Source organism: Ctenocephalides felis, unplaced genomic scaffold (genome assembly GCF_003426905.1).
Source record: "Ctenocephalides felis isolate EL2017-DRISC unplaced genomic scaffold, ASM342690v1 CF-g0.4_SCAFFOLD_01604, whole genome shotgun sequence".
NCBI classification, from domain to species: Eukaryota; Metazoa; Arthropoda; class Insecta; order Siphonaptera; family Pulicidae; genus Ctenocephalides; species Ctenocephalides felis.
Window position 1 is genome coordinate 40,611,927 of NW_020537758.1, and position 13,090 is coordinate 40,625,016.

A 13,090-nucleotide genomic window follows, 5' to 3' on the forward strand; every position below is an offset into this window, starting at 1 on the left:
TGTAAAATTCTAACGTTTTTCTTAATAAATTTTAAAATATATTTCACTTAAAAGTAGAAAATAATGGTTTAAATAATAATAACATTTAAGAAACTTATAAAGGTAATAATTGTCTAAAGATAATAATTTTTAATAACCAATATTTGTTCACTAAAGTGCTTGACGTAAAAATAAATGCTTACAATTCTTTTTTAAAAATAAATGCTTACAATTAGATTAATAATAATTATTATTTTGTAAAATTCTAACACTAAAATGTAGGCAATAGTGGTTTAAATAAAAGTATCATTTATTTACAATAATTAATTAATTATTAATTATTTACAATAATTGTCTAAAAATAAAATTTTATCGTCTTTTGTTCTTAAATATATAATATATAATGTGTTTTCTTCAGTTTCTTAATTTATGTTATTTATTATATATGTTGTAATATATACTTTATTTGATTGTTCTTTTTATTAAATATTAATATACAAAACATACAAATCTATAAGAAAACTAAACTCTTTTTTGAAATAGACTAGAATTAATACATATTTTTCCTGAAAAGTTTCATAAAAATGTGCAATTATGAATAATAAACTATGTTTGATAAATAATCGTTTTTTTTTCTTCAAATTAATGCTTTGTATGTATAATAATATATCAAATAATAAGTATAATCAACATTTTCGAAAATTTTGATATTCAACTAATGAGAACATCAAAATTTTTGAGAAAAATATGCAAAGAACAATCTTGAACTTGCCATTTCTTTCACCATTTATCTTTATTTATTATATTGTCAATCAAGGTTTATAAAATCTTAAGCTCTGGACACACGATGCCAGAATTTCTTGTGACATATTTTCTGTCAAGTTTTTATCATAAGGTGAACTTGTACACAGAAATTATTTATGTATCAGGATAAATCCATGTGATGATCTTGTCTTATATCTAAAAGAATTAAATAAAATAATAATAATAAAAAACACCTTACTATAAAAGCTTGACAGAAAATATGTTACAAGCAATACTGGCGTCGTGTGCACCTGGCTTTATAATACAAAATTGCTTAGTGGTAATAAAAAGAATAATCAAATAAAGTATAGCATACATAATGAATAGCAAAAATTAAATTTTATAAACTAATAAAAATATAAATGGAAAAGTGACTTGTTTCACCAAAATTATTAATAATTATGTAAAATTAGCTACTGCGCATATGTGGGATTTTTGATTTGATATTAAAGTGCTTATTTTTAAAAACCCAAAGCTTCTATCATATTTATAAAATAGTTAATTTATATTTCAAACGACACTTTGTTGTCTATTAGTATATAGTCATTTTTTATTTTAGATTTTTTAAGCATATATATTTTTGCTTAATATTTTTTCTAAATATAATGCCATATACATATCGAATGTAAATTACTTTACTGACATTACTCTTTTGGAACTATAATAATTATTATATTAATATAATTAATTATTATATTAATAAATCAGATTTGTGTTAAATTGCTAGTAAAAGTTCCTTTTTAAAGGATAGATAATTGCCTTACTGTGATTTGAGCCTAAACCCTCAGTGAACCTGTTCAAATGGTTCATTTTACCTGTATTTTTTGTGGCTACCTGTTGTCAGTATGTGTGGGCGTCATCAGTCTGTTCATTCAATATCATGACGACACAAAATCAAAGAATACATCACTGTAAATTCCTAAAGTTGATTGCACTCACGAGCTGTCGAAAGCCGGGCACCGACTAGGGATGGAAATAATTCGCAAAACATCGATATTGGAATGGAAATTGAAACTTGGTAAATTAATTAATAAAATAAATAATGCAAATAGAATATAATAGCTTCTTGAGACATAAAAAAAATTAATTCACGAGTATATATATTTTTGATTTAATATTTTTTTGTTTAGAAAGAGTTGAAAGTTAATTGGGTAAATGTTGGCTTCAGTTTATAAATATTAGTTAGTAGTTTCTTGACTTCATGTGATTGTGATGTGATGTGATTGTGTGTATGTGTGTATGATGTGATTTCATAGAAAAAAATGATAACTTCAAGTAATTCTAGTTCTTTAATATTTCATATTTAGTCAATAAATTATAGTTTTATAGTATTTGTTCTTATTACAGTCTGAACAGAATCGTAGAGTTGAGAAAGCCTCATATGAAGAATTGTTTGGCGGCCCTTAAGAAAGGTAAACTATATTTCTCAAAAAATTAATAAAAAATGCAAATAATTGCTAGTTGGGGGTCTCATGCTCAGGGGAGCTACTCCTAGTAACCCATACTCAATTTCAATTTGATCTAGTGATGGTCATGTAAGACCTCAACCTATAAATTAAATGAAAACTTTTACAATTTAATGTGACTTTGTGTATTTTTTGTTCTGTAAAATCACATTTTTTTATTTCAATGTTCAAAATCTGTAAATGGAATGTATTAAGGTTTTTGTCTTTTACTGTTAAGACTGAGTTTGAAAATAGGGGACACTTTTAATGATATTTCGTCCTAATGATGAGATAGGCGACAAAGTGTTGTTTGAAATAGGAATTAACTATTTTATGAATATGATCGTAGCTTTGGGTTTTAAAAAATCTTTAATATCGTATCTAAAATCTCCTATATATGCAATAGTGAATATTTAGTAAATTTCACATAATTATTAATAATTTTGGTGAATCAAGTTAACAACTTTTTTATTTATATTTTTATTTGTTAATAGAAATAAATTTTTGTTATTTATTATATATGCTTTATACTTTATTTGATTATTCTTTTTATTTATTTATTTATTTTTATCTCACAGAGTAATTTAGAATTGTAAAACCCGGTGCACACGACGCCAGAATTTCTTGTAACATATTTTCTGTTAAGGTTTTATTCGTATTTAAACTTAAAATATGATTCCATTTATTATTATTATTTAATTTATTTCTTATAGATATAAGACAATATCATCAAATGAATTTATCCTAATACATATATATTTCATGTTTAGATTTCAGTAAAATAGTTTCTTTATGCACGTTCACCTTGTGATAAAAACTTGACAGAAAATATGTCACAAGAAATTCTGGCATCGTGTGCATCTAGCTTAAGACTTTATTAACCTTGATTGACAAAATAATAAATAAAGATGAACGAAAATAGTGAAAAAATAGCAAGATCAGGATAATTCTTTATAAAATAACAAGATCATCAGAACATCTTAAAATTTCAATAATCAATATCATAAGATTTAGGTTCGGTTATTATTCAACTAGATTTTGTCAATTTTTTCTGATGTGGTTATGGACCAGCAGTGGTTTCGTGGTTAGAACTTAGGCTCTCAATCAATAGTCCGAGCTTGATCTCAACCTCGGCCAGCTGAATATCAAGCAGCATGATATCTTATTTTCATTTGGAACTATAGATCTTAAATATCAAGAAGCATGATATTTTATTTTCATTTGGGACTATAGACCTTAAATATAAAGTAAAGTATGTATGTTACAGCTAGGAAAGTACAACCACTGGGTTGCTTTCCATCATGATTTTCGTTAAACGTACCGACACAATTACTAAATATTTTCGCAATTGACACATCCAAATTCAAATTTTCTTTATATCGATTTACAATTATCCAGCCCTAATTCCGATTGCCGGGGTACACAGTTCAAATCATACACATCTCACATCACACTGAAACAGTTATATTATGCCGAGTCGAGGCACAAAGCAAGGCAAGAGGTAGGTACACAGATCTTATTCTTATGTGAGTAGGTGTACAAGAATGCATAGACAGATATTTCATATATGTACACACATATAATAAATTAGGATTCTTCATTTCAATATATATTTACAGGTAGCTTTCTATTGAACACCAATACAATGCCTCTTCGAGGACATTTTTTTTTTTTTTATTCATTTATTATTTTACAGCAATCAGAACAGTACTTATATTCTATGAGCTGCATTGCTTATATATATAAACTAAAAAGAATAAACTAAATAAGAATAAATAAAAATAATAACATAAAAATAGTAACTAATAATAATAGTAATATATAATAATAGTAAATAATAAAATAATATAATAATACTACAAAAAAAAAAAATTAAATTAACTTAACTAACATATTTTGATGATTACTCTAAAAAATATAGAAATTGTTCCATTAAACAATTTGCTAGATTAGGATATTATCCATTGGTGATTTACGCTTGAGCCTCCTGGAATGTGGCATCTCAAGCAGTTGTGCAACTATTTTATTTGGGTGGGCTTCTAGTTTTTGAAAGTGGTGGACACTGAAGTTTCTTATTACTTCCTCGATATATAAAATATTCAGATCGTCATGTATGGTCTTGTTACTGACGAACCATGGGGCATCAACTATCTGTCTTCGAGGACATGACTTATTTTTAAATCTTGACTGCTGATGCTCACAATTGTTTGATAAATAAATAGGATATATAAAATTTATTATTAATTATTGAATTATAAGTTTATAAGTTAATTATTCATACATTATATTTTATATATAATTTATTTTTGTAATTTAACTTCTTATAATTGCACAATTTGATTAATTTATCAAAATTGATATGGATTCTTACTGGATAACCCCTTTGGAGGTGTCCATTAATCATGTAATCGATTTTTTTATGGATTTTTAGATCTCCCCTTGGTGATGCGTAATGATATTCAAAATTATCCCTCTCCCCCACCAAACATCATGTGTATTTTTAGTTTTTTAGAGAAAAAATGGTAGAATTTTTGAATTTTTCTTGAAAATGTTTGGATATGTTTTAAAAATTCAGGTAAAAAATAAATACACGTGATATCTTACTGGATTGCTTCCTCCCCCACGTGATATTTCATGTTTTTTTGTCAACCCCTCCGTCCTTCTAAAAACTTCACGTGATTATTGGACGCCCCTTTTACTAAAAAAATGATATAAAACAATATATTCGTGATTATGTTGAAATAGTTATAAATTAATCGGTAGCAAATAAAATTGTCTTTCAAATTGAATAAACTAATTCCTTATTAAATTTAAATTCCTAACTTTATTAAAACAATTCGTTCTACTTCATCAAGGGGGCGTCCATTAACCATGTGAGCGAGTTTTTAAGAATTTTTGGACCCCCCTGTCCCTTGGTGAAACATGATGATATTCAAAATTACCCCCCCCCCCTCCTCCAACAAACATTAAGTATATTTTTAGTTACGCGATAAAACTGTAACATTTTTTATTTTTTTATGAAAATGATCGATTTTTTTTTAACAAAATCAGTAAAAAATAAATACGCGTGATATCTTTCAATTCCCCTCTCTCATTTATTATATCAGGGCTTCTTAAACTTTTGTCATTTGCGACCACATTTATGATTGCGAGCTCTTTCACGACCCCATTTATGATTGCGAGTCTCTTGACGACCCCACACAAATATAAAAGAAAAGGAAATTAAAATTTTAAGATATTTTTTTTAGATTATATATATATATATATATATATATATATATATATATATAAGATAATAAATAATTTTAGAATTTACAAGAATTTGACAATAAAATATCTCGGAACTCCATTATTTTCCAATGCACCCAAAATGGGTTCGCGACCCCTAGTTTAAGATGTCATGTTCTATTCTATACCATTAAATTTCTTATATTTGACAGTGAATTATGCATACAATCTATGTATTTAAAAACCATTTTTTACCTGATGTTAAACAGTCTTTATAAAGTAAACTATCATAATCAGTAATTATACCAGTTATTATTGAAAAACAGTTAAAATTGGTATTTTTAATCTTCACGAACCTTTGTAATCTGTATAAACTTATTGATTGTTTTATCATACATTTTACATTTAGTGTTAACAAAATCTCAACCATAGCGGAATCGGAAGTTCAAGGTTTAATATAATATTGCGGAAATATTTAGCTGGGAATACTGATGATGACCATATAGGTTTTACGAGAATTTCCGGATATGGCAATTGATTTTTTGCTTATTCACAATTACGGCTGCGGCATTCCCTATGACGTTACTGCGAAGTGGACTTTATTTTATCATGAAGACATACAAACAGGAGACTTAGTCTGATATTTTTAACTATTTTTATATTTTTAACAGTTATCAGAACTTAATGAGCTAATGTGTTATCTTCTTAAATGACGGGCTTTTGATTAACTTACATATCTCTTTGTGTTTGATTTTATTATTGCAATTACTGTAGTATTGGTAATTTATCTATCGCCACAGCAATGTCAGGAAAAGCTATTTTTACTTGGAATTGTTTTCCATCTATATTTTCATGTGAAAGAAACCCATGTCACAACTGCTGGACATCAAGCAGTTCGAGGACGGTACAGAACTTGGAAGGTTTGATTGTAACACTTTTGTAATCCGAACATTTTTTCCAAAATACTGGACATATATAGAATAAGTATTATAATGTTCATATACCAATTTATTGATGATAGTGGCCTGTAACACAAATAAAAATATATTTAAGAAAAATAATATTTCACACTAACCGCCACGAAGGTTAGATTGCGACTGAGCACAATTGCATATTTACTTTCGTATTGCACCCTCTATGATTCTGATTCGAAACTTATTCAGATTAGATAACAATTTTTGAATTTTAAAATCATCTGGAAACAATTCATAGTTTTTGGCGCATTTTGGACCCTACTTAACAAAGACGAAATCATATCATTCTGTTTTCGAAGCTCATGGAATCGACATTACACTGGTAAGTCTTGAAAAAAGAATCTATGTTATGTAATAACTTCGTATAATTGTTTGATTGATTTTATTTGACTTGATTTTCTATTGAATTGTATTTAAAAGAATTCAAATAAATTTAAGTAAATATTTGCTTTTTTTATATTAAGCGATTTACATTACTTTTTATTTATATGTTTAATATATAATTAAGAAATATAATATAATTAATAAATAATCCAATGTATCTGTAGATTGTAGTGTATACTTTTGTGAATGAAATTTAACTTAATATTCTATAAATATTTTATTGATTTATATTTTATGTTTTACCTCATGGGTGGTGCGAAAAAAAGTTGCATTCTATAGTTATAAGTATAATTGTAATAATTAAATTATTTGAATAATATTTTAATTAATATATATATATATATATATATATAAATGTATCAGTATATTTTATACTCATCACTAATAATTGCAAATTAGTCTTGAAATAAAAAAAATTGAAATTAATCTTTGTTTTTTAATTTGTTACATTTCAGTTTTTTTACAGAAGTTTATTAATAAATGTTTTTTTACACAAAATAACTAATAAATTATCAATAATTAAAACTTTGAATTGGATGTTGAACAGAATATTATTGGTAGGTAGGTACTGCAATGTGAGGAAATGTATGGTTTTTGATAGTATTAATAATACTTTTAAAAAAAACTGAAAGAGAAAGTTAAATTATTACTTAATAAACATGTTTTACACACTTATTAATATAAAAATACAAATTAAAAAAACCTGTTTTAAAAATAAATTTGCAACAAGGAAATAATATAATTAATTTATTAATGGGAGCAAGTTGACAAAAAATAAAATTTTATTTTAAAATGAAAATATTTAAAGAGCCGGGGATTGCTCATCCTTGATCTAAATCCTAAATTTTCAGAAATTTAAAAAAGAAGTTGAACATAAACAAGCAAATTTTAAATGTACCTAATAATAAAATATTAAATTGTCATAAAGTGCCTCAGTAAAAATTTAATCAATCATGGCCAAGGTTAAATTTTTTGCAAAACGTGCTGCTTTATATATTTAAAAAATAGAAAATATAATTTTAATATATTTAAAGCAAAGCGATCATAATTGCAAAAAACAGGTGAACTATATGGTTGTACAAAAGTTCAAATAGGTTACATAAATAAAAAATTGCTAAGAAAATACTGTAATAGAGTCAAAAAGATTCAGCAAAATATCTTAAATGAGAAATTCTGTAAACAGTTTGACTGAAGTAGCTCAAGTTTCGGTTTGATGTCTAGTGAAATGAATAATGATTGATTTCCATTTCATAGATTTATGAACATAAATTATGAATGTACAACTATTTTTTTAATAATATTTGGCTTCGCTTACTCTGAGAGCATTTAGCCATCTATATCTTATTATATGCCCTATTCCATCTTTTCCTTCTTATTTTTTTTCTTCTTCAATTTCTTTCAATTATTTTCTTCAATTTTGACTTCTTCATTCTCTGTCTTCAATTCTTGCTTTTTCATTTGAAATTTCTAATTTTATTTAACTCCTATCTTCCTTTCCATTTTATTCTAATAAGTTTTAATATTTTTTCTTCTTATTAATACAACTCAGCTATTCGAATCCTGTAATTTCTATTTTTACTCCTAATTATTATTTAAATTCTACTTAACAAATTCATTTCTATTTAATTTTAAATTAACTATATATATACTTTTTCCCTTAAATTCTTAGTCAATGACAGGATTCGATCCAAAGATCCCAGTCGTGTGAGTCGAACACACTACTAAGAAATCTATACTCGCCATATGTACTATCACTAAATTGATGGTTTTTCAGATCAATTATGCCTTTGGATTTTATATAGTAGTTTATCAGTTAAATTCTCCTGCTGCAACAGTCTCCCTGCTCCGAAGCACGCGACCGTCTATTTTCAGAGAGTGACGTATTGTCTTTGTCCATGAGGGGAATACACAAGTTTTGACATGGGCGCCCCGTCTGACCGCAGCCGATTTGTATGACGTCAAATATCAATATGACGACACAACCTTGTAATTGAAAATAAAAAAAATGCACTTAGGTCACAAGTACGCATATGGTATATTAGCTAAAGCTTATTGCTATTTTTCATTGGATTATAACGTCAAAGGAGGCGACGACGACGACTAAACTTGACGTAAGTAGTTCTATTTATGGTGAACTCTCTTGTAAGACGTTGGCTAGGACAGATGAAGTAATTGAATAAACTCGATAAGTTTTTGACCACTAATATCACCAATGCTGGAATAAGGTAGAATATTTATAAGGGCATAAGACCCTCCAAAGTACCTATTCGAATTATCCAGAGAGATCTAAAGGAAGAGTAGCAGTATTTTTTATATTTATTAGACGTAAGAGCTAATATATAAACCCCAAACATAGGAGAATGGTGAACCGATGGGTTGCCTCTCATAATAATATCTTAGGTCATAAGTCATGAACAAAAACAGCTTATAAAGCATTAAAGTAAGAGTTCTGATTGCTGTAGAAACAACAAAAAAAATATAGAATATAAAAATATATAATAAGGTAGAACATTTATAAGGGCATACAACCCTCCAAAGCAGCTATAGAATTATCCAAAGGGATCTAAAAGAAAAGTATTAGTTTATATGTTAACCAGACTGCTAGATAATTACATTAATTTTTCTATAAATAAATAACAACGTTCTGAAACTTTTGTATAGAAATTGAAATATTATTTACTAGTTTACTAGTAAATATTACTTACTTAGATTTTAATAGATTTTTTTATTATGTCGACTAAGATTAGGAATAAATCTATTGTTACTTAAAGTGAATTCAAAATATATGTCGGATTAAAAAAACCTTATTTAGATATATATTATGGAGTAAAAGGGCATTGGAAAATTTCCTACATTATTTTTTTCTGGTTCAAGTAAGGCTTAAACTTAGGTTATGGATAGTAATGAATATGGAGAATATAAGAGAAGTATCACATTTTTATAAATAAAAAAAATTAAATTATATGGGCATATAAAAATTAAAAATATGGGTAGAATTGGTAAAACAATAAGTAAAATTTAAATTGATTTATTAAAATAAAATTGTATTATCAAATAATTTATTTTCAAGATATCATTTCTGTCGGAGCCCTTACAACTTATCTTAGAGCAAATTTCTATGTAATATATATTTTATATGTTGTTTATTGATTACAGCATCTCCATAAGTTTTTGTCGAATTTTATTTTATATTGTGCCTGTAGTAATGTTCTCAAGAATTTGCATATTAATTTTTGGAGAAGATCACGTTATTAGTCAGAGATAAGTTTAATGACCGAATTAAATATTGATTGTTAAATGCAAAATATTTCAAAGTTGGTTTATTTATACTCCCGGAGTATTAGGAGGTCAGATTGCTCGTTGAACTCTTCTAAGAAACTGTTTGGTTAGCTTGAGGATTCCATAGATATTCAATTTTTGTACAATGTCTTTTAATAGAAAAAACAATCTTTGAATAATTAATTATAATCAATAAGGCATATAAGTAAGATGGAATTTTACATACGTAATAGATCTTGGAATATAAATATTGGAATTGGAGCCTGATTAGTTTTTCGTAAAAATTGGCAGGGCTGTTTCTTCGTAAATATAAGTTAATTTTTTTCCAATGAAACTTTTTATATTGATAGATATGATCCCGAAGAACCAAAAAGATCCAAAATATTTTGGTCCTACGTCAAGTGGTTTAATTTGAAAAAAAAACATCAAGGTTTACAAAAATTTGATAGTTATGGTGGTCAGTAGTTTTGATGTGATGAGTTAAAATTTGAATTTCACAAATTTAAAAGCCATTGGAATAAACTTCTGATAAAGGGTAGTCGCAATTCAGTTTGCGAGAAGATCGGCTAAGCCATTAAAAATTGGTTTGAAATTTGCCAAAAAATTAAGTGAACAGTTCTCTAATGTGTAAAAAGCGTTAGTATTAGTTTAAATTATAAATAATATCAAGGACTATGTGCAGGATATATGTAATCGTGTCAATATTTTAATTGTACAATAAATAACTCCTTTGACATTGGCAATGGTCAGATGATTTGTATTTTTCTAATGCCTTCTATTTTATATAAAATATTTTACTTGTTTTACGTTTTGGGACAGTTATAGAAATTATTATTTAATAAAAAAAAGCTATGCTTACTGGAATCAACGCGCTACTCATTTTGGATTTTGCTTTTAACTTTAACATACTGCAGAAATAAATTTAGATATTATTTAGATATCTTCAATGTCCACAAATTCATATCAAACAAATTGCATAACATACTATTAAATAATAATATCAAGTTTTCAGCAGGTTCTTTCTCGTCAAAATGTCGCACCAAGTTACTGGCGTTTTTAAATCGGCGCCATCTGGTTAGGATTGAAAAAAAAGTTGAGCTTCACTGGCTGCGCAGAAGTTGCGCATAAAAGCTGTTTTCAGTAAATTTTTGAGGTAGCACATGGTCTGACAAATGTTTTGACAAAAATGTTCTCGGTGACACCTTAATATTTGTTATTTATTTCTGATCTGTTAAAAATAATTTAAGTATAATTATATATCTAAATACATCAGATATGATTTAAATTTATGGCTGTGAAATTTAGAAAGTCTACTTGAATAACAAAAATAAATTGAGGTATAACAATGAACATTTGAGCTATATGTTAAATAATTTGATAAATTAATTATGTTCTTCAATATATTTGTATTAAAACATTGATTCATTATTGTAGTAAGTTTATTTATAGGTTTGGTAAAATCTATAGTTGTTATGTTACATAAGACAAAATAATTATTCTGCCTCACAAATTTTTATTATTTATTCACTTTTATTGAGCCTAAGTAAAAATGTTAAGTGTGGAAATAAATAAATGTTATTTTACAGCAAATTAGCCAAACTTCCATTACACATTTTGATATGTCTTTAATATGCGGATAGCGATGATGATCACATACGATCTATTTTCTATAATTGTTTTTTATGGTTCGGCAATATGTAACATTTCATATTTTGAGCAGCATTTTATTTTTAGATCAAGGAAATGAATTTACAGAAATAAGTTTGAGATACAGATTAGAGCAAAAACTAAAATATTTGCTCTCATTCTGAATTAATTGAGAGAGGTTTCTTGAAAATCGCGAGGTTTGGTATAAATTTTTCTAAGAAGATTTTGTAAGGTATAAAGAATTTATTAGGAATGTACTATAGTAATTGCAGATAGTGCAAAAATTTAAAGTACGGATTAAGAGTTTATTAGCAAAAAGATTATGAGGTCTACAACTTTCTCTTTTGGTATTTTCTATTTCTCAATAATACAACTACATAATAAATACTTACACCCAAAAAGTGTAAATAGTATATGTATATACATATGTATATGTATATGATTAGGTATATATATATATATATATATATATATATATATTATATCATCTTTCATTATCGGGGTATTTTTATTGTTAAACAATAGTTCTAGCTGCAATTTATTTAAAATAATTATCAAGAACAAAATTTTTTGAAAAAATCTGCACAATCCGGGCAACAATATTAAATTTCAGACCAATAACGTTATTAAAAATAATTCAGGCTGCAAAGTAGAAATTTGGGAGGTTCTGGTCAATCCGTAATGGGGTCACCCTTTTAATTCTCTTTCGATTGTGTAATTAAATTGAACAATTTATCTAATCAATGAAACAATTTTTTCAGTTCAAATTATGTTAAAATAATTATAGTGCAGCTTATATGAAATAAATATCGAAAATACAAATCTTTTAAAAAATTCTGTATAATTGGTGCAACAAATCTGAATTTGTCCCATATTGGTTCTAGATAAATACAGGGCAAAAGGCGGAAATTCGTATCGTTCGGTAGTAAAATTGTATTAAATAGTTTCATCCAATCAACCAAACATTTTTTTTTAGTTCAAATTATGTTAAAATAATTCTAGTAGCTGTTCATGTAAAATAAATATCAAAAATATACATCTAATAAAAAATTCTGGACAATCGGTGCAAATTTGAATTTGTCTAATATTGGTTGTAGAATTCCGAAATTCTTTCTTAATTAAAACTACTGGACAAAATGTGGAAATTCGGAACGGATTTGGTCAATCCGTGATGGGATCACCTTATCAATAATCGTTTGGTAGTAAAATTGTATTAATAGTCCAGTCAATATAGTAAGTTCACCTCGGAATTTGAGATACCCACCTGTAAATCTATAAATACTTGTATATTGACACCCTAAAGTTGTCTTAAAACCTACATTTGGTATTGACACTTTGTCATATATAGGT